Below are 19,926 nucleotides of genomic sequence, written 5' to 3'. Positions count from 1 at the left end.
AAGTCCAGTTGCGAACGACTCTGGGGTTGCGGCGCTCATCTCGCTTTACAGGCTGAGAGAGCTGGCATTTGTCCGCAGACAGTTTTTCCAGGTCATGTGGCCAGCATGACTGAGCTGCTTCTGGCGAACCAGAGCAGTGCACGGAAACGCCATTTACCTTCCTGCCGGAGTGGTACCTATTAATCTACTTGCACTTTTGGGTGTGCTTTTGAACTGCTAGGTCGGCAGGTGCAGGGACCGAGCAACGGGAGCTCACTTCACCATGGGGATTCAAACTGCCGACTTTTTTTTTTAATCGGCAAGCCCAAGGCTCAGTGGTTTAGACCACAGCGCCACCCACAAGCTTTACAAGACCTCAAATTCTTCTCTGGCTTGGCGCAACACCTGAGCTACATGTGAACTTCTGGCTCTCAAATGAACTCTTATATATCCTGAGATAAGTGATGGTCTCTGCAGTGGAGATGCAAAAGTTTTACAGAGGCAGTCTTGTGGCTTGCAGCTCCTCAATGTGGTCTGGTGAATTTTTTTGTCAAACATTCCTTCAGTGTCATTTAGAATGGTTTTCTCCCCATCATGTGTATGTGTTCTTTAAGGGGAATGAGATTAATTAATGATGGTCGTGACAAATATCTGCTAACTCTAGGATTAGTGGCAGTCTGCCCTTGAAAACCAGTTGCTGGTACAGGACTGTGATTTTAAATAGGCAATTAGAGCGTGCCAATAAACTGATCACTGAGTGTATATATACAGTGGTGCCCCGCAAGACGAATGACTCGCAAGACGGAAAACCCGCTAGACGAAAGGGTTTTCCGTTTTTCAATGCACTTCGCAGGACGAATTTCTCTATGGGCTTGCTTCGCAAGACGAAAATGTCTTGCGATTCTTGTGATTTTTTTCCGCTCCCCACCCCCTTTTTCTAAGGCACTAAGCTGCTAATAGCCTTTTAGCAGCTAATCCGCTAATCCCTTAAGCCTTTAATAGCCGCTAATAGCCGCTAAACTGCTAATAGCGCTAATCCGCTAATAGGGTTACTTCACAAGACGAAAAAACCGCAAGACGAAGAGACTCGCGGAACGGATTCTTTTCGTCTTGCGAGGCACCACTGTGTGTGTGTGTGTGTGTGTGTGTGTGTGTATATAGATTTTCTTGTTTTGCAGAAGTATGTGTAATGTCTCTCGTATTTTTTCCATGTAACATTTTTACAAATGTTTCATTTGTTGAGACATTAGGGGGAGGGGAAAAAAGGGGGGAGGGGGGGAGATGGTTGGGGGTGGGGTCAGGTGGCGATGTTTCTATTATGCTTAATGTATGTAGGGTTTGGTGTCAGTGTTGCTTGTGCTGTTCACTTGTGTTCCTTTGGTGGTGAGAGAGGTTGCGGCTGGCCTAGAAGTTGTCCGTCTTCTCTTCTCCTAACCAAGATATTCAGTTTTATCACTTGAAGCCAAGCTTTGGGAAACTCTTCATTTAACTGATGTTGGAGAATTGGAAATTTCCCCAGTGCCCTCTTCCCAGTTACTAAAACTTGCAAATTAATGAAATACCAGATCTCTGTCTTTTGGTAAAGCTGGATTCTTTACATAACCAAATATGATAACTACTAAGTTTATTAGCAGAATAATGACCTCTGCTTCTCAACTTACAGCCATCTGAAAAATTATTACGATTGGACAGCACCAAAATATATGGCGCATGTCTCCATTTAGGGCATTGCATTTTCAGCTCGGATTGTCGGAGCCCCTGTAAAGTTCTCAAGCTCTGCTCTAATAAGGCACTAGAGAACAGGAGGCAGACTGAAAGGCAGAGGCACTTACTGCATTACATCTGTTTAGAGTCATGAATTGGTTATTCCACAGTTAATTCTCTCATCGTTTTCATGCCTGGCCTCTCACGTCTCCAGCAGTTTCCTCAGAACTGCAGAACTGCACCTCCTGGCTGTGATAAAAAAGGGTCAATTAAATTAAATGCAAATTGCACAATCATGCCATTTTGAATCACGAGCTTACATTCTCGTTTTATTGCGTCATCTTTAGTGTAATTAAGCTTCCACTTAAGCTTCCAGAATCTGTGCTGTGCTGTCCTTCACTTCGGTTTGCCAAGTGGAATCACCAAGTTAAGCAGAACTGTTACTCGTGGTCATATTTATAGCCTGTCTTTTCTCTGAGGAGACTGGCAGAACACATTGTGGTTCTCAAGAATGCTTAAGGAATTTCATATTTGTGAGCTGCAATGCTGAACAGACCCAATCCAGACTAATGTGTGAATTGGAACATAATTATTAGGGCTGTGCACCAGATTCAGCTGAAACCTCTTGAATTGAGCCAGTTGTGGATAGGGGAGGGGAAAATTCGGGCTTGGGTCAAGTTGGCCAAGACATCTTCAGATCACGCCAAGTCAGGCTACCTAGAGCCAGTGGCGTAGCGTGGGGGGTGCAGGGGGGCCGGCCGCACCGGGCGCAACATGGGGGGGGGCTCGCACTCGCAGCTCTCTGCCCCCTGCTAAAATCCACGGGTTACGGGGCGCAAATTACTTGCCTTGCCCCGGGTGCTGACAACCCACGCTACGCCACTGCCTAGAGCAATCCAGGGCTATCAAAGGAAGGGGCTTGGGCTGAAGGACTTTTAGGATCTGCTTCACCAGATGTCTATAAGAAGCCCATTCACTATCCACTCTTCCTTTTATCTTCTTTAACAGATTTTTAACTTATATGCAGAATTCATCATGCGTAGGGCTGGGCTGGATGAATCCCAAACCGGAATTAAGATTGCAGGGAAGAAATATCAACAACCTCAGATATGCAGATGACACAACCTTGATGGCAGAAAGTGAGGAGGAATTAAAGAACCTTTTAACGAGAGTGAAAGAGGAGAGTACAAAATATGGTCTGAAGCTCAATATATATATAAAAAAAATACGAAGATCATGGCCACTGGTCCCATCCCTGCAACGGGGTGAGCTCCTGTTGCTCGGTCCCTGCTCCTGCCAACCTAGTAGTTCAAAAGCACCTCAAAGTGCAAGTAGATAAATAGGTACCACTCTGGCGGGAAGGTAAACAGCGTTTCCGTGCGCTACTCTGGTTACCAGAAGCGGCTTAGTCATACTGGTCACATGACCCAGAAGCTGTACGCCAGCTCCCTTGGCCAATAAAGCAAGATGAGCGCCGCAACCCCAGAGTCGGCCACGACTGGACCTAATGGTCAGGGGTTCCTTTACCTTTACCTTTATGCATGTCTATAGTGCCTTATATTCTTAACAGTCCCATTTTAAAATCTTATTCATGCTATTACAAGTTTGGAAGTTCAACTAATGTAGAAACCTGTACACAAAGCTTGCAGTATATGCCTTAAACATTTCCCCTTAAAAAAACAGCAACACAAAAAACCAATGTTCTTTTCTTTCTTGGGTTTCAGATTATGTAAATATGTTCCTCATGCTTTATTAATTTGTTTTGCCAATCTTCATCTTCTTTGGCGGTGGCTTCTTCTTTCTGTAAAGAAGATGCCGGAACAAAGTCTTTCACATAGTAAATCCAATAAATCCTGTATCTTCCAAAATCATAGCTGCTGCTTCTTTTTTTAACAAAAGCCATTCTCAACATTCTCTTCAAATCTTTATATATCACCTCCCAGGCCTTCTCAATAATTTTACATTGCCACCGCATATGGTAGCATCTCAAACCTTTTGCCAGCCCTCCCCGCTACATCACCACCTGTCAGGGAACTGCCATTGGAGCCGGAGGTGGAGAGAAGGCTCCAGAGGGATGCCGGAGAGGGTCCCAGTAGGGAGAGAGGCAGCCCATCCGCTGGGGAAGGAAATCAGCGTAACACCAGTGGAGAAGGGGGGCAGATGGGGGAATCGGAGAGGTGGCTCCAGGACTCTTCGCCGGAGACCAGCGGAGAGAGTACGGGTACTCCGCTGCCCACACCCTCCCTGCGCAGAAGACTTCCGCACAGGGAGAGTAGGAGAAGACTGGGCATCAAACGGCTTTTATGCTGGAAAAGGTTCAAGAAACGCCCACTGACGGATTCTGCCAGCGACTGAGGCAGCCACGAAACTTGAGGCTGTCCAGACAGAAAGGGTTCAACCAGGTAACCTAGCCAGGAGTGGCGGCAACTTACGCATGAGCAACCCCTAGAACCATTACACCACCAAAGCTTCCCAAATCAGTTCACCCATGGTGTCGTTTTTATCTTGGACCAGATCATAGGCCTCCCAAATCAATTCACACAAGGTGCCATTTTTGTCATGGGCCACTCTGACGTCCCCTTGCAGTTTCCTAGGTCCTCCCCCACACATCCCATCCATCCCAGTGGCAGACCTTTCTGTCCGATTCAACATCGCAGAGTCACTGGGGAAGCACCTGTTAAACTGCAACCCATACAACCAATTTCAACAGATTACTGAACATTGCCGGTACCTCGGCTGCTGCTTCGTTTATTGAAGTATAATAGAGACAAATTAGCTCCGTGGCGCACCGAGTGCCTGGGATCCCTAATTGCATCGCAAACGACTCCTCATTATTTATTTATTTATTTTGTAGGAGCCGTGCTAATTCAATCAGTTTTTTGTTTTGTTTGCTCCATCTAATGCAGGTGCACAGCGTGACTGATGTCTAATTTCCACCAATCTTCATACACACACAAACACCTCCTTTTCTTACACGCCATCTGGAGGGATCACCAGTGGGGAACTTGAAATCCTGTAGCGATGAAGCAAATTAGGTCAAATCCAACCCGCTACCCTTAAAAAGAAATAAGGTAGTGGGATGAGGAGAAAAGAAAGAAATTGAGGAATTCCCTGGATGAAGCCATCTTGTTTCACCTCCTTCAACCCGAGTGTGGAGGCTGCCAAGTCGAAGTCATTAGTTGGGGGCAGGCCCCTAATCGGCCCTTATAAGCTGCCAGCTTGGCTCCCTGTGGCCGCCATTTTACGCACAGCGGGCCCCTCATGGAGGAGACGAGTGGGTGGCGAAACCTACCATTAGCAAAGTGCACTTGTTCAATTGCTCGTTTATTGCGGGTAATGGGAAGCAGATGAGATCAGGCAGATCTTCACAGTTTAGTAAGGGGCAGGGGGCATGAGAGAGGTGTGGAGAAAGCAGACCCTCTAAGCGCCACTATTTTCCAGGGACTGTCCCAATTTTACAGAAGCTGTCTGGGTTTCTGATTTGATTCCGGAATGTCCAGCTTTTCTTAGGATGTCCCTTGTTGTTGTTTAGCAGTGTCTGACTCTTTGTGACCCCATGGACCAGAGCACGCCAGGCACTCCTGTCTTCCACTGCCTCCTGCAGTTTGGTCAAACTCATGCTGGTAGCTTTGAGAACACTGTCCAGCCATCTCGTCCTCTGTCGTCCCCTTCTCCTTGTGCCCTCAATCTTTCCCAACATCAGGGTCTTTCCCAGGGAGTCTTCTCTTCTCATGAGGTGGCCAAAGTATTGGAGCCTCAGCTTCACGATCTGTCCTTCCAGTGAGCACTCAGGGCTGATTTCCTTCAGAATGGATAGGTTTGATCTTCTTGCAGTCCATGGGACTCTCAAGAGTCTCCTCCAGCACCATAATTCAAAGCATCAATTTTTCGGCGATCAGTCTTCTTTACGGTCCAGCTCTCACATCCATACATCACTATTGGGAAAACCATAGCTTTAACTATACGAACCTTTGTTGGCATGGTGATGTCTCTGCTTTTTAAGATTCTGTCCCTATTTTCATCAGATAAATATTGGAGGGTATGCAGCTATCTAACCCCTGAGCGATCTGAAGGCAGCCCTGTATAGGGATTTTTTTTTTTAAAAAAAATAATGTTTTGTTACAGGAAAAGAGGTAGCAAGGGAACACCTAGCTACTTTAAATGAATTCAGATCTCTAGGCCTTGATGAGCTGCATCCAAGGGTACTAAAGGAGCTTGGAGATGTAATTTCAGAGCCCTTGTTTGTTATCTTTGAGAATTCTTGGAGAACAGGTGAGGTCCCTATAGACTGGAGGCAGGCAAATGTTGTCCCCATCTTCAAAAAGGGGGAAAATTAAGGCCCAGGTAACTACCGACTGGTGAGCTTGACATCGATACCAGGGAAGGACCTAGAACAGATAATTCAACAGGCGGTCTGTGAGCATTTAGAAAAAGATGCTGTGATTACTAAGACCCAGCATGGGTTTCTCAAAAATAAGTCATGCCAGACCAATCTGATATTTATTTTTTTTGGAATTAGAAATTTTGTGGATCAAGGAAATGCTGTGGACATTTGGGCCATATTTTTCAATATGAACCATCCTGATCCACACTTCTTGGACTAATTTGCGGCTCGGTACACAGATGTTCTTCAGTTTTTGAAGTTCTGAGAATTTTCTGATACAATTTTTTGTGGCGATATCCGCATCCTACACCCGCATCCTATGGAATCCGAACAGTGGAAGGGCACCGGCGGCAGGAGGCCTCATTAGGGAAAGTGCGCCTTGGTTTAAGAACAATTTCGGTTTAAGAACGGACTTCCGGAACAGATTAAGTTTGTAAACCGAGGTACCACTGTACAAGAATATTGTGAAATTCAGTGCAGTGCAGGTTTCTTTTTTTTCTTCTTAAAATGGCAGATCAGTCCTCAAACAGCACAGAACAAGCTTATGACTGACCTGTGTAACTGACACAGGCAGCAGATAAACCGATTCATCCATCCCTATTCATAACAATGTATTGTTTCATTTTTGTCTTTATTTGCCTTCAGGGCTTTGACGAGATTGAGCTGGGTGGAATCAATGTCTTGAGAGAGATCTTGGTAGCTGTCCAATTAAGTGCTGAATGCTGTCAGGTGTTTACAAAGATCATTAGTCATGATGAAGTTTCCTGGAACAGCGGTCGCAACTACCCAATCATGGCTTTAACTTTATCTTATCCTGATGAGATGGGCAACAGGCTCTTGTGGAGCCGATGATGTACGAGGTCCTGCAGATTCGCTGATAACCATTCCCTAGGCAATCACCGCAGAGCTCAATGGAAGAAGGGGTCATGACCTTTTTGAAGCACATCCTGCAGTTTTGAAGCTTTGCCATTGCAGGGACTAGTAAAATACAGCTGCTGAAGGATTAGTGAGCCCTCTTATATAAGGCTAAGTTGGGATTAGCTGCTGAGAATGCTTGCCTGTACTGATAAGAGTGAGCTGATCCCAGAAAGTCTTCTTTATTTGGTTGGAGGAATTCATTTCAAAGTAGTGTGATTCAGCTTTCTGTGCTTTGCACACTTCAGCCTAGAACTTGTCCTTTTGTGGGGGAAAAATCAATATTTAGCTGCTGTTAGAAGAAAGAAAGAAGGCATCAGCACAACCAGGTACCTTCACTTGCCCCACCTGCAACGAAACATGTCTCTCCTGTATCATTTTTTACAGCTGCCGCAGGTGCTGTAACTCTCCTGAAATATACTCAGAGTCGAGAGTGGATTTCATGCTCTATATTCAGCTCATAGTGGTGAGGAGGAATGAAAGTTTCCCCAAAGTATCTGCATTATATACATTATTTACACAGTGGGCTGCACGTGATTGGCTAATTCCGGAATTCTCCTGTAGGCCAATCAGGTTGTGGGTTCACTTCCATCTGGAGCTGGATTGGGTGGCTCCTGCAGACCAATCATACTGCTGCATTGTTCTAGGACCAATCAGACTGCTGCATTTTGGATCCTATTCAACTCAGTACATAACATCTCCAGTGGTTTGACTTCACCCCCCCCAAAGGCACACTCTGTCTCCGGAGACAGAAGGATGCCAACCAACTCAGAGTAGACCCACTAAAATTAATGACTATGACAAACCAAGGTCCATTAATTGCAACCCTTGCAGTCAACAATTAATAAAAATGATACTCTAAAAATGTACAAAGTTGGCTTGTTGGGTTAAACCAAAGGCCCATCTAAGCCCAGAACTCTGTCTCCACCAATTTTTGTTGTTGGCACCTGTCTATCGTGGAATGAGAGTAACTTAAATAGTTTGACTTTACTCCCGAAGGCGCACTCTTCCATTGTCTTCCAGTATCACCAATAGGCAGCCAAGAATTCCACAAGGAAGGCATGTTCTGTTGTGTACCTATGAAGATCAAAGATTCACTTTCGCATCACTGCTTATAACAGGGGTGGGAAACCTCAGGCCTAGGAGACCAAATACAGCCTCTGGCCATTGTGACTGTCCCCAGGCCATTCTCCTTACTACCCTTACTACACACCCTCCTTAAGTGTCTTTACCTGGCTGGAAAATGCCCTTGAACGTGGAGAATTACTCCTGTTTTCCTGGATGGAGGACAGAAAAGTGTGGTTGTGTGTGTGTATGGAAACTAGCCTATCTACAAAGGTCAAAATTTACTTTCATTTCTCTGCCCACTTCTTCCTCTGGCCCCGCCCACCACTGATTTGCAGGTCCTGAAAGATTATCCACAGTGCTCAGTCTGAAAAAGTTTTCTCACCCTTGGCTTTTAGGCTTTGATAGTACTTAGCTTGCTTGATGTTTTTTCCTCTACTTTCTGTGTAACTGCAGTCTATACAGGTTTAAACAAATGGATCTGTTGCTGCTGCACCTAACAGTTATTAAGTATAATTGGTTTAATGGACACTGAAATGGGAATGACTATGTGTATTAATGAAAGATTTCACTTGGGGATTTTCCATGGGCTATACTGAAGCCAAGAATAAGACTCTGAGTTCTATCGGAGTTGATAATTAACTATTGTTGTTTTCTGCTAGCTAACATGTGAGTGTTTAACCTTAGATCACATGAGAGGTATTGAATTGCAAATCTGCCATCTTGGAAGGGTGGTGGCTGGAGTTCTGAGACTGTGAGAGTGAGGATATAAATGAAACTCTCCAGGTAAACAGCCTCAGGCAGGATGCAAGCTGAAATGCAGGCTGTGGGGAAAGACAGACCTCTGCTAAGTCTGTTGGAATTAGTTCATATTTTGTAAGATGCTGAACCTATGCCTTGCACTGGCATATGTCTTCTGGAATCATTTGGATGTACCGTTGATGTTTTTGTTATGTTTTGAAGGACGTTCTGCAAATAAAGTTTTAATTAAACTTATGGGCCTTGATAATGTTTTACAGTCATATCTCGGGTTATAGACGCTTCAGGTTGGGTTTTTTTGGGTTACGGACCTCCGAAACCTGGAAGTACCGGAACGGGTTACTTCCGGGTTTCGGCGGTTGTACATGTGCAGAAGCACTAAATTGCACTTTGCGCATGCGCAGAAGTGCCGAATCGCAACCCGCGCATGCGCAGATGTGCAGTTGTGGGTTGCAAACGCTGTGGGTTGTGAACATGCATCCCTCACAGATAACATTCGCAACCTGAGCAGCCACTGTATTTCCAAAAAGGAGTCAGTTTTTATGCATCCAGTCGCTTCAAACTACACAATATTAATGTCTGCAATAATGGTAGCACCACACACAGTGGATTTAGCCTCTGCTCTGACCTCCTGACCTTCTCCAAGAGAAGAATCAGTAGGTCACACATCATGGACACATGAGAAACTATTCCTTTTTCTCATCTGCAGGAGCTGACAGCTTGCTTTACTACACTGTCAAGTGCTTTGGGTCCCCAGCCTTCGCTAAGAAAACAGCAATGGAAAAACCCTGGCTAAGCTAATATTCTCTGTCACAGAGCTTGCCTGTGGGGGGATGGACCCCTGCATTGTGGGCTTAGAGATACGGTCTTTGCTTAAAGCTAATGCTGTTGGCATTTAGAATGAACTTTAATTCCTTTAATTGCCAAGCTTAGCTGCTGATATTCAGAAGAATTCTAACTGAAGTGTTTTGGGTTTGATTAAAACAAAAACAGGTGGAGGACAGGGAAATGCTGGGATATATCAAAACACCAAGGAGAACTGAATAATGCTGTACATTTGTATTAATAAGAGATGGAAATCAAAGGTATGGATCCTGAGAGGAGATTTAAGGCAAACTTGCCTTTTATGGTGCTGCTGTTTCCTCTTCCAGCCAGCCAGTTATGCTGTCTTCCAATATACTCCATTACATTCTCCCAATGGTCAGTGGACACTCATTATGCTTTGCATGCAGGCTAAGACCCTACCTGCCCGCGGACTGTCTCGCCAGAGTGGTGCATGCTCTAGTTATCTCCCGCTTGGACTACTGCAATGCGCTCTACGTGGGGCTACCTTTGAAGGTGACCCAGAAACTGCAATTAATCCAGAATGCAGCAGCTAGACTGGTGACGGGGGGTGACCACATAACACTGGTCTTGAAAGACCTACATTGGCTCCCAGTACGTTTCCAAGTACAATTCAAAGTGTTGGTGCTGACCTTTAAAGCCCTAAACGGCCTCGGTCCTGTATACCTGAAGGAGCGTCTCCACCCCCATCGTTCAGCCCAGACACTGAGATCCAGCTCCGAGGGCCTTCTGGCGGTTCCCTCATTGCAAGAAGTGATGTTACAGGGAACCAGGCAGAGGGCCTTCTCGGTAGTGGCGCCCACCCTGTGGAACACCCTCCCTTCAGATGTGAAGGAAATAAGTAGCTATCCTATCTTTAAAAGACACCTGAAGGCAGCTCTGTTCAGGGAAGTTTTTAATATTTAATGCTGTATTGTTTTTAACATTTGATTGGGAGCCACCCAGAGTGGCTGGGGAAACTCAGCCAGATGGGCAGGGTATAAATAATAAATTATTATTCTTATTCTTATTATTATCCTTAATGGGTACATGAGCAACAGTACTCATGCCCAAACACTGCAGATAAAGGGAATTATTTAATATTCTATTTTCAATATTTGCCCCAACTGTTTTATCATTTTTAATGCAATGCTGGCTGAATGAGGTGCTGGCTTATATATTTATAAAAGTATGCTCATTCTCCTTCACTGAGCTAATCTTGGTGCAGTCCTACAGTAGTACCTCGGGTTACATATGCTTCAGGTTACATACGCTTCAGGTTACAGACTTCGCTAACCCAGAAATAGTACCTCGGGTTAAGAACTTTGCTTCAGGATGAGAACAGAAATCGTGCTTCGGCGGTGCGGCAGCAGCAAGAGGCCCCATTAGCTAAAGTGGTGCTTCAGGTTAGAAACAGTTTCTGGTTAAGAACGGACCTCCAGAACGAATTAAGTTCTTAACCTGAGGTACAACTGTATTATTATTATTGCAAACATATAGATAATCATACCATGATGTGGACCTCATGGTGCATAAGCCTGGGCAGTGTTTATGGAGGTCCTGGGCTGCCCAGACAACAAGACCCCCCTCTTGGCCCGGCTGGTGTGGCCCAAAGGACCAATACGTTTGGCACCAGCTTGGCTGCAGCAGTTGCCGGAAGGAGGTATACGAGTTGTCACCCTACCATCTTAGGGACTCCATGCTGGATTTGCATAGGGTTTACTCCTGAGCCTTTTCTTTCCCCCAAATATCCTGCAAGGCAGTCAAGGTTTAGGATCATAGATTTCTTTCTCCTAGAGGGGCTACCTTCCATGTTGACGAGCCCCACCTGCCCCTCACTTCCCTCTACAGTTCGTGCAGAAACCACCTTGGCCGTTGGACCAACTATTGGTCTCGTCCACTCAGTCTGCTGGAGCCTTATGTGGCATTTGCCCTCCTAGGTTCATAAGGAAAGGGTTAACTAATTGTAAAATGACTAACCAATGGGAACCCAAGGGGCAGAGTTAACTGTGTATATGGTTTAAGCACCCCTTCATGGATCATTGCCTTGCCGTGGCGAAGGGGCTTGAAGAACTCAGAGAAGCTATGAACTATGCCGAGCAGGGCACCCATGATGAACAGGTCATAGTGGAGAGTTTTGACCAAACGTGATCCACCTGGAGCACGAATCGGCAAGCCACTCCAGTATCCCTGCCAAGAAAACTCCATGGACAAAGACAACGTGGAAGACAGGAGTGCCTGGCGTGCTCTGGTCCATGGGGTCACGAAGAGTCGGACACGACTGAACGACTAAACAACAACAAATGGTTTAAGCACAGAGGTTTTTTGGAGGAGTTAGAGTTAGGGTGGTTGAGAAGACAGTCTAGAGAAGAGAAGTCTGTGGGCTGGGCTAGTCTGGTGTGAGAGAGTTAGAGAATTTGTTAAGAGGAGTCAGTCAAACAGCTGAGATAATCAGTCAGAAGGTATTAGGAAGGTATAGGCCGGTAAAGAAACAAAAGTTAAGAAACTGACAAGAATATTATCTGAAAAACCATAAACTTGTTAATGTTTGTAAAATAAACTTGTTTTTTTTTTGGTTCACTTTTAACAACTGACTGGACTCAGTGTTTTACCAGAGAGTAACTGGTTGGTGGCAGCGGGGAAGTGAGCACAGTGGTGGCACAGGTTTCAATAGACCGTTAAACGTCCGGGGACCCTGTGTGATCGCCACAGCTGTCTTCACATGCAGGGCAAGTCCCAAACTCACTAAGGGTTTAAAACCCATTGGATACCCTCACCTGGTTTAGCCAACCAGTCAGCCATTTCCTGGGGTGTGGCTGCTGTCTCATGCTGACAGCTTCTAGGAGCCACAGGTGAGAGCTGAGTGCAGGCAGGGTGGGTACCAAAGGTGGACAAACTACCTCAGAAAGAGCAGGATGTGTCTCCCACCAGAGGTACGACCCCTAACACCACCCCCTCACAAAATGATATTTCGGAGAAACGATAAATTGTGAATGAATAAACTCAATGCTGTTTTCCCCCTGAAATGTGATGAGTAACATTTCCCTCCACCTACCCACAAAAGCCCGTAATGAAGAAGTGCAACTGAATGACAGCCAGCTATTTAAAACAAAATAGCAATAAAGTGCTCAGATCAATTGAGATTGCATAAAGCGAAAGCGAAAGGACGGGTTTAATCTGCTTTATTAAAAATATATATAGATCTAGCGTGGTTTGTATCTCTTGGCGATATTGCTTGATTGCTTTGACAAAATGAAGGCAGCGGTTGCGGCGGCGAAGTAACATAGGAGCAATGAAAGGTGGGGGAAGGGAATCAGGGAGGAGGGATGTTGAACATTCAAGGCTGGTTAATACACTGCTCCCCCACACCCACTTCTACTGGCAAGTAGGCTCCCAGTACGTTTCCGAGCACAATTCAAAGTGTTGGTGCTGACCTTTAAAGCCCTAAACGGCCTCGGTCCTGTATACCTGAAGGTGCGTCTCCACCTCCATCATTCAGCCCGGACACTGAGATCCAGGGCCGAGGGCCTTCTGGCGGTTCCCTCATTGCGAGAAGTGAGGTTACAGGGAACCAGACAGAGGGCCTTCTTGGTAGTGGCACCCGTCCTGTGGAACGCCATCCCTTCAGAAGTAAAGGAAATAAGCAGCTATCCTATCTTTAAAAGACATCTGAAGGCAGCCCTGTTCAGGGAAGTTTTTAATATTTAATGCTGTACTGGTTTTAACACTTGATTGGGAGCCACCCAGAGTTGCTGGCGAAACTCAGTCAGAAGGGCGGGGTATAAATAATAAATTATTATTATTATTATTATTATTATTACTACTACTATTACTATTACTATTACATGTTGGTAAGGCATAGGAGCAAGCTAGGTTCAGTCAGCATTTAAGTCCCCAACCTTGACTCAGCTGAAGAAATGCCACATAACTTGCTTATCCCAGCTCAGCCAGGGCTCAGTTGGCTAACAAGCTGTGCTCACAGCTAGAGGCATAAATGCTTCTGAATACCAGTTGCTGGAGACCACAGGAGCAGAGGCTAATTTAGGACAATGCAACTGGTTTCCCCACACAGGACGTAGGGCCCAAGGGAGCACCTTCCTGCCTCTTTCCCAAAGTGCTGGGCTTTGGGAACGATGGATGCAGGTGGTGCTGTGGGTTGAACCACAGAGCCTAGGACTTGCCGATCAGAAGGTCAGCGGTTCGAATCCCCGCGACGGAGTGAGCTCCCATTGCTCGGTCCCTGCTCCTGCCAACCTAGCAGTTCGAAAGTTGAACTTCAGGTTGAACTTCAAAGGAGAAAAATCATGGGGTCGCTGATCTGACTTTCATGACAATGAATGTTGATCCTGATGTGCTTGTGGGGTGTTTACACATCTTTCTGTTACTCATTCATTCACCCCACACTTTTGAATGAAATTCCCCATCGTTTTCCAAACCACAAAATGTCCGCTTTTTTATATATATAAAAAAAGTAGATTAGTTGTGCTAGGATGACAGAGCTCTTTAGTCCTCTTTAATTGTGCAAGCCTAAAGTTCTGGTGTGTTAATCAAATTAATGGCAGTCCGGAGGCAATAATCCCTAGAAATCGCACACTGCACTTTTTGGGTGATAGAAGACGGTGTTAAAGCATACTGGTAAGGTGATCTGTTAGAGCTCTGGGAACAAAGAACATGTCAGGCAGGCAGGACATATTCTTCTCGCACTCTTAAAAATTATGCTTGTTTTTTGCTGTGTTAAGCTCCACAAGATGCAATTTGGTCATTTATAAACTATGTCCTGTAAGGCCTAAATTAAACCCCACGTTGAACAAATGGCTGCCATACTCTTATGTCGAAATCTGCCATGATTGTGAGGGGCTGAAAAATGCTCTTTTCATGGCACGGAGTACAATATTCATCAATGATTATCCTTCTTTTGCAGTGAAAAGATGATTGCCTCCCTAATTTTTTTGTCATCAGATAACAATGCATTTATGTTGCGTGTGCATTGTATTTTCTGTCTCTAGGCTAATGCATCTCCTTTTGACGTCACTATCAATAACCCTGCATCTCTGGGTTCATCTTTCCTATTTAAAAAGATAATGGAAAAAGGCACAAAGAAGAAGACTGACTGAAAATAATTCAGACGTTGCTGTTAAGATTGTGAGACGAGCCCAATGGTCCATCTAGTCCACAGTCCTGTTTCTTACTAGTTTGGATTAGGCAAGAGGGATGCCAGTTCAGGTGATGGAGAGAGAGTTTAAGAACATGCAGTCGCCCCTTCGAACAGCTCAGTTCTCGAATGTTTTGGCTCCCAACGCTGCAATCTGTGACTGTTCCAGTTTGCGAACTATTTTTGGAAGCCGAATGTCTGACGGGGCTCCCCTGGCTTCTGGTTGACTGCAGGAGCTTAATGTATCCAATCAGAAGCTGCGCTTTAGTTTTGGAAGACGAACGGACTTCTGGAACGGATTCTGTTCGACTTGCAAGGTATGACTGTACAAAGGACATATAAATGAATCAGGCCAATGGCCCATCTAGTTCTACATTCTGTTCTTACAACGGCCATCAAGGTGCCCACTGGATGCCTGCAACAACATTCTCCTCTCTTACAACTAGAGCATTGCTGCCTCCATCTGTGGAAGGAGACCATAGCCATGGTGGCTAGTAGCCAGTGCTATTTTTATAGAAAACGAGGTGCTGGAACTCACCATGGACACTTCCCTTCTAGTGGCAATGGTGCCCACCTGAGAGGTGCTGGAACAGAGTTCCAAAGAGTTCCAGGTGAAGAAGAAAGCCTTATTCTCCATGAATTTGTCTAATCCTCTTTTAAAACCACCCAGTATTATACCACTTTGAACAGTCGTGGCTTCCCCTAAAGCAGCACAAGAACTGCATCTTTTTAAGGGTCCTGAGAGTCACTGAGAGAGCTACGATTCTCAGAGTGGTTTAGAAATGGAATCAATCCTTCTCCCCAAAGAACTATTCACCACAATGTGAATGTTGGAACTCTATGTGTGTCTCTGAAAACCAGTAGCTGAGGAGCAAAAGAGGGAGACAGCTTCTGCCTTCAAGCCTTGCCAATGGATTTCTCAGAGACGTGGAGTTGGCAGTTGTGTAGATTTTGGGCTAGATAGACATTTGGGTGAGATAGACATCTTATCTTCCTTCCTTTCTGGATCTCTGGATTTCTGAGTTGCCCGTATATCTCTGAGCCCAATTCAAGGTATTTGTGTTGACAAAAAAAGCCCTAAATGATTGGTTTCCCTATACTTTAAGAACCGTTTGACCCATTGCATGTCTGCCTAATCAAAGAGGTCTTCGGGGGAATCACTGCTATAGGCCCCCCAATGGCTTGGATTGGCACATTTTTTAACAGGCCTACAAATGACCATATTTCTGTGTATGGATCAAGTCAGATCAAATACATTGTGCACTGTCTATATCATCTATCTATCCATATCTATCATCTATCTATCTATCTATCATCTATCTATCTATCTATCTATCTATCTATCTATCTATCTATCTATCATCTATCTATCATCTATCTATCTATCTATCTATCTATCTATCTATCATCTATCTATCTATCTATCTATCATCTCTCTCTCTCTATCATCTATCTATCACAGGGGTCAGCGAACGTTTTCAGCAGGGGGCCGGGCAACTGTCCCTCAGACCTTGTGGGAGGGCACTCTATATTTTGAAAAAAAAAAATGAACAAATTCCTATGCCCCACAAATAACCCAGAGATGCATTTTAAATAAAAGGACACATTCTACTGATATAAAAACACGCTGATTTCCAGACCGTCCACGGGCCAGATTGAGAAGGCGATTGGGCCAGATCTGGCCTCTGGGCCTTAGTTTGCCTATCCATGATCTATCTATCTATCTATCTATCTATCTATCTATCTATCTATCATCTATCCTGTATTGCCTTTATAAAACTCTCCCATGGGTAAATACTTCTATTCATTCAGAATTTCCTTTTAGGCCAATCAGATGGTTTCAAAATTAGATTGTTATTAGGCTGTGTGGCAAAATAAAGTGGTGTTGTGTAGTGGTTAGAGTGTGAGACTAGGACTTGGGAGATCAGGATGAATGAAGGAGAACCATCTAAGCTCCTCAGAGAAAAGACAGGATATAAATGCAATAATAAATTACCATGTGGATATGGTACTTTTTGTAGTGGTCCAAAATAAAACATAATCAAACATAAGGAAGAAAGCGTAGAATTTCTGTGAGAGAGTTTTTAATAATATTTACTCAGGAGAACAATGTCAAAGTTGAAGTGAATTTGTTTCTTTGCTCAAAGAGAATGAAGATCCCTTTGCCCAGCCTCCCCCAAGAGGAGGAAAAAACATAAATGGAGAACATTACAGAGGAAAGGTTAATAAATTGAACAAAACATTGAACATCCATGACAAAAAAAGCAGCATGCCAATCAAGTTCTGGTTAAAAAACGAAACCCAAAGCAGAATAAAGGCTTACAAATTTAACAAACCGTCCAGTCCTTTGGAGAAATAGCAGGATATTTTTATTCAATTTAGTTTTCTGCACACAGTTGGCTATGAAGAAAAAGTTGCTTTACAAGTCTTGAGAAATTCCGGGAGGATGAAAGCATGAACATGATTGCTCTGCCATAGTCCAACACAGAGTTATGGCACTTATGGAAGAATCGGTATGTCTGAGCCACACGCCCCAATCTATAGATCCATGGCTGCTCATGTGCACCTGGATATCTTGTGAACATGCAACCTGGTGCGCATGCGCTGCGCATACCTCAGCTACATCGGGAATCATGCGCACAATTGGGCGCTGCATGCGGGAATTTCCATCCTGATCTAGAAGCCGGGGCTGCACGGCCCACAGCTCTGTAAAATATGCTGCAAATGCAACAACCAAAGGTTCGAGGTCAGGAAGAGAATTGTGCATGGAGGAATTGGACTGAGATCATGTATTTCCTATTTAAAATATAAGTACCCTACCTTTTTTCTCCGAAGAGACTCAAACAATAATAAAACAATTTTGTGATTTTAGGTTGTAACTGCCCTGAGACCTGCAGGTATAGGGTGGTGCACAAAATTTATTTATTTATTTAACAAACAGAACAAAGCAAACATCATCCTTAAGCAACATGATAATTCACTCACATCCTAAAGTGAAGAATATCTTTAATCAATTTGTCTTTGATTGTCTATGCAGTAGAGATGAGGATGTTGCCTTGTGTAAATTCCATCTTGGGGCGGATCTGCACCCATCGTTTATAACATTATAAAAACGTGTTATTAAAATGGGACACCAGGGGGCGCTGGAGAGCAGCGAGCCACCGGCAATGGGAAACTGCATCAAACATTTTTAACGTTTTCAAATATAATGTTCTATGAGATCAATGTAGATCCGGCCAAAGTCAGCACTGTTTACACTGACTGGCAGGAGCTCTCTGGGATTGCAGACATTTTCCAGCCTTACCTGGAGACACCAGGGACTGAACCTGAGACCTTCAGCACTGAAGGCAAATACTCTACTGCTGAGCTAGGGCTGAGCTAGGGACTCAGAAGAAGCAAGTAACTCTTCATTGCCTGACCTTGCAAGTTTGAATTTCCATTTCTTCTTTAACGAGGTTAACATTCCAGCTCTCCTTCCTCACCCAACAGCAGACTGGCCCAGTTGCAGCTGATTTGACCAGCTTCTACTACCACTAGCCCCAACCAATGATCAAGCCAATGCTCAAGGATTATGAGAGATATACTTCAACCACATCTAGAGGACAGCATAGTGGATACCCCGGTGGATACCCTACAGCCCCAGCCGCTTTGCACGCACTGTTGGATCCGGGCCCCTCTCTTCTGCATTCATTTCAAAGCAGGGGGGCCTTCTCGGTGGTTGCTCCCAGGTTTTGAAACTCCCTCCCCAGAGAAGCTGGACTGGCTCCTTCCTTCCTGTCCTGCTTCCATTGGCCAGGGGAGACTTTCCTGTTCCAACATGCTTTGGGAATCAACTGCTTTTAATGAAAGGGCTGGTGCCATGAAGTTTGTACTGGAATTATTTAAAACAGGTTTTATATATGTATATAGTTTTAATTCTGCCAGTGTTTAATTGTATTTTAATGATTGATTGTCATATTTTTTAGTGGTTCTTGTTTTTATCTGTAAGTTGCCTTAAGTCCCAGCAGGGAAAAAGGATGGGGTGAATATAATAATAATAATAACAACAACAACAACAACAACAACAATGCAGTTGTACCTCGCAAGTCGAACAGAATCCATTCCGGAAGTCTGTCCGACTTCTGATACATTCGAAAACCAAGGCACGTCTTCTGATTGGCTGCAGGAAGCTCCTGCAGCCAATCAAAAGCCGCAGAAGCCCCATTGGACGTTCAGCTTCCAAAAGAACGTTCGAAAACCGGAACAGTCTCTTTTGGTTTTTGATCGTTCGGGAGCCGAGACGTACAGCTCCCAAGGCACTTGGGGGCCGATGTACGACACGTACTGTGCTTTTTATTTTTAGGGGAAAAGGTACCACTACTCACCATGCCACAATTTAAACATTTGGTCGGGAAAGGTGCTGGCATTGTGTACCCTTGAGTACCCCCAGAAAAAAGCACTAATCCTCCTCATTATCTGTCCACAGAGAGAAATGAGCCTGTCAACCAGCTCCCTCCATTTAAATGAAGAAGGAAGCCAGTCTTTCAGAGCCCCCTGCGTTCATCAGGATGCATGCGTGTTGCAGAATCAGGCATATATATCACAAACACACACACACACACACACACCTTGGAATCACTTACAAATGGTATTTACTAGTATAGAAGACATTGTGGTAGAAAGAAGGACAGAGTAGGCGCATTGCGTCGCAACGAGAGTGCCAGGTCTGTCGATGTTATACAGCAGTGAGGGCTATTAGATGTGCCGTCGGGGCACTTTTTCTGTTCAAAGGCTCGCTGCCTGGCAGCTGCCTCCAGCGGCACTGAAGAATCCAGCTTTGAAGTGCTGGTAGCTGAACACGTACGCCTCTAGAGTTTATAGTTGCTAACTGTACAAAACATTCCCAAAGTGTGAAAAGTCCACTTTCAGTCTGGCACTGCAGTTGGCATTTCATGCTATCGGGAGCAGAGGGGTAGAGAGGGAGGGAGGGAGGGAACGGCAGATGACGGGCGATTAACCCCATTTCAAATAGGTCTTTGACGCACACTCTTGAAACGCTGCAGTGTGGCTTGAGATTGACCCTGCATGGACAATGTTTAAGAAAGCGCCCTTCTCATCATGGGCTTCTGTTCTCCACCTGCCCACACTGCCTAGTTAACTGAGGTTC

This window comes from Podarcis tiliguerta, assembly GCF_965153285.1.
Source record: "Podarcis tiliguerta genome assembly, chromosome: 4".
Classification (NCBI taxonomy): Eukaryota; Metazoa; Chordata; class Lepidosauria; order Squamata; family Lacertidae; genus Podarcis; species Podarcis tiliguerta.
This window is presented reverse-complemented; position numbering follows the sequence as displayed.